Below are 4,019 nucleotides of genomic sequence, written 5' to 3'. Positions count from 1 at the left end.
CGTGAAGCCATACGTGAACAGAATTCTGAGCGTCCGGCACTCGTAAGGCAAGTCAAGAACTCGTGTTTTATTGACTAGGCTATCTTCTTACGGCCACAAATTATAGGTCCAAAGTATCTATAAAAGCGTTTTTGGCCTCTCGCGCAACAACCGCGCAAGAACGGTTGAAAATGGCGAAGCAAGTGGTCAATGCAACTGGTTAACCTTATTTTCAATTATAGGTCGTGTACACAGCCTTTGTATTATTAGTTGCGGTGACAGAGATTCAACGTTTATGAACCGAAACGTTCGACAGTGGGACGAATTTGGTTGTTGTTTAGCCCAGTACGACGAAATTGTAATGCTGTAGGCTCGATGTGGTGCGCTTAAACCGGAAAGGACTGTAGGCACGCCGTTTCGGCGACGGCGACTGAAAACAGAGTCCGTAACGGCTAAGCGGTCGCATTTTGGCCTGAGTGGTTTGGTGTTTATGGGGCGCATGTAACATGACGTTAACACGATTTTGACAACGTCACTACTACCAGTGCCATGGTCTGGTCTCGGCGCACGCCTTTGAAAGCGGTGTTATGACGTGATTATTTCCTCCTTGAGCGCGCCAAGAGAGAGGCAAAGCTATAATAACACCGAAATATGTCAGCATAACTTGAAGTGACTGCCTTCACACAATCGTTTTCGTTGATTATCAAGACAAGTGGGGCTGTAGTTGTGTTTTATAGGTTGCAGTAAATCTGCTAGGAAACGGGCATATTCTCTTCCTCTATTAGCTCTCAAACATCGAAGACCAAGCTCAGTGGATTGGGCACTGAGCTACGATGCCGTCCGTTGGGGATAACTTTTCTTTAAAGAACTGCTACTTATGAGGAAACCACGAGACGACAAAAGATTTAGAAATTTTAACGCTCACCTGTCGCCTGATATTAATTTACTACTGCTAAAAGATGGCTACCGTTATCAATATGCGTACGCTTTTGAGAGTAACAACTCACTGACGGCACATCCTACGTGAACGCGGGAATTCATTCAGCAGCGTTTATGTCGGTAATTGCGTCTCATGGGAGCTGCTTGGGAAAGTTCTTTACCCATGCAGATATCATGCCAGGTTCTGCAAGGCAGCTGTCCTGTAGTAGAATAATTCAGTACATACGGTAGCGCAACCCGATACCGCTGCAAATGCTAGGTGCAATGCAGTGTCTGCAGGCCCGTGTAGTTTCCGGAGACCACTGCATACCAGCGCAGGAATCTCCGGAAACTACCCGTTCGTGGCTTCTCTATCAACTTGGTCGCGCCCTTCTGATTCCTGATAAATGGCGATTCTGCTAAATGGCGCTTTTACGAGCTGCTTCTTGCGCGCAGCTAAGGCGATAGCGGTAACAATAACCGTGGCATCGCGGCCTCGATAGTGTTTGCGCCTCGAAAGGTCGGCCATCGTTGGCTGTAAAGTTATGCAGGAAAGCCGCACCCGAAGCATAGGAGCCGCAACCGCACGGCATTGTCAGCAGTGCTTTCTGTTTTCATTTTCTCTTTTGTTCTTTTACTATGTTGCGAGTACAAGTCGATACGTGACTTAAAGTTTCCGAGCCTAGATTTTACGCTTACGTGCCGTAGTACTAAAAATACAGCGTGCAACGAACAAATACACCGGGGCATCTGGCATTTCCTTTTTCAATGTAATATTTCAACAGCAGTGCTAGTCGGAAGAGAAGCTATAATTCTTATTAAGCATGCATGGGATCCCTCGGCCCATGGCCTGACACTGCAATTTCAATCCGTGCAACAAAGTATTCTTGAAGTTCCTACAGGACACCAAGCTCGACGAGCGGCTCTAGCGAGGCAACTGTCTCATGTGCATAAGCACTCACCACTTCTCTTATCATCATCATCATCCCAAAACTTTCACTCTCCTTCCCTGTTCCCCAGTGCAGAGTAGCAGACTAGAGCGCACTAGCTCAGGTCGACCTCTCTGTCTTTCCTATCAATAAATTCTATTCATGCATGGGTTCACCGCTTGCGACAGCTCAGACTTGAATGTGTGTACCCCCCCCCCCCCCCCCCAACAACAACAAAAAAAGAAAGAGTGCTGATCCGACGCACTTTGGGAATCGATATAAACGAAGTTTTGTGTGCTGTTTCGTTCATTGACGGTATTTGGGAGTGATGTTGACGGCATTCTACAGTCGTGATGTGTTGTAAAATGCTACCTTCACCACTGGCGTCTGTCCTCGAGGTGCACACAGAGGCGTGTTTGCTCGAGACGTCGATACGTACCGTTGTTCGTAGCCAGCGAGAATGTTAGCACTGCCATTGGCTCACACGGCAAATCACATCATGGCGTAAGTGTAATTGTGTCGACCTGACGCTGCGACGCCGGTATAATCGTGAGCGAGGGCGCGTGAACGGACAAGTACGAGGCGTAGTACTGAACGTTGATAATATTAATTCCCTTTGCAAAAACGGGGATCTGCAGTGACAGTTCTGAAAGTTGGCAATGGTGTGTCGCAGTTCGCGAGGCGCACAACGACGTCCTCTCGCATAAACCCTGGCAGCCCACGGTGTTCGGGTTTCCTCAAATCAACGTTGAAATCCCCGGCGAGCATCCACCCCATCGCATTTATGCTGGTGCCGTCACGACCAGATATCGGTGCCACATGTGCGTGCTAAGCGATTCCGAATGCAAGGAAGCGTTTGATTTCTTTTCGCGTTGCCGAGGGGCTAATGTTGTGCAACGTCGACGTCTCCGTACTTGAGTCACACGACGCGCGCGTCAGCAACGCTGTCAACCAGTGCCCAGCTGGTTTCGCAATCTCGTGGTAACGGAAACATTGTCGAACCAATCGATAGATGGGCTGCCATTTCGTTCCTGCAAACTGGGTGTTGACTTTGTCTTCCCCAGCATAAACTAACATGGATTAAAAAGCGGGACTTTTCAGAAGCGCTTTCCCTTCTGTGTACTTTGTCTCCGTGGCTTTCACTTCATGGCCACAAAATGTTGTCCGCGAAATTTGCAGCTTCGTCTCAAGCACCACAGCTTCGCTTTGCCGGCGCACCCACAAAATAAGCTAGTATATACTGGACTAGCCAAATGCCTTGCCTATCTTTATTGTTATTAACACACGAAAATTTAAGGCATCAAGCATTCGAAACCATTATTCCGAACTTAGTTTTTGTGCGCTTCCATCGTTTGCAGTTTCGCTGCTTTTGTGCCACAAAAACTCCGAACGCCTTTTACTCCTCTCTCTTGAGCACGTTTTCTTTCCCTTTCATCCCTGAATCCGAAAGATTCAAGGAGGCCAGAGGAGCCGACAGCTGGGCAGATGTGTTCTCGTTCTAGTAAAGCATGTTCCGTCATTTCCCTTCAAGGGCAGCAAGAACATGCTTCCTTTCCCTTGATGTACCTCGCTTTATCACTACGTGTTCTAAGGCAGCACGATCTTCCTTCGATAAGTAATGAGCTTCTCTTTGACTTGTCATGAATTATTTCTTTCCTAATTTCATTTTTCTACCTTTTAGGTAGTCATTCGCCTGTGGTTCTTTTTCATTGCCCCAGGAGGTTGCCGCAGCTTCCCTGACTGCGTTTAATCTAATTTGTTGCCATGTTGCTTGCTATACCGCTCAGATATTTGCTACTAAACTTCCTAGTTCTTTTACCTTCACTATGAGTCAATATTTTCCTTTACATATTCTTGAACGGTCTCGCGTACTACCGAAAACATTTTAGAAAAATGTCGTGTCTCCGACCGTCCAACGAGCCGGCCGAATGGTTTTTGGCACGGTGTCTAAGCATGCGGACATAGCCTTTGCAATGGTTGTCATCAATATTTGATGTGTGTGTGCATCTGTACGACCCACGATCGAAGCGCAGCCGGTAGCACACCTGCACATGAAGTCACGTGATAAAACGGGAATTGCCTAATGCCTGATTACCTCGTGCAGCAATGGAGCGGAATTATTCCCGATTCCTTCGGCCAGATGCACGTACGCTTTTAGCTCACCACTGGTGTTGGATGAGCTGCGAGAGAAAC

The sequence above is a fragment of the Dermacentor variabilis genome, chromosome 8 (assembly GCF_050947875.1).
Source record: "Dermacentor variabilis isolate Ectoservices chromosome 8, ASM5094787v1, whole genome shotgun sequence".
NCBI classification, from domain to species: Eukaryota; Metazoa; Arthropoda; class Arachnida; order Ixodida; family Ixodidae; genus Dermacentor; species Dermacentor variabilis.
The sequence above is the reverse complement of the archived record's forward strand: the minus strand, read 5'-3'. Positions refer to the sequence as shown.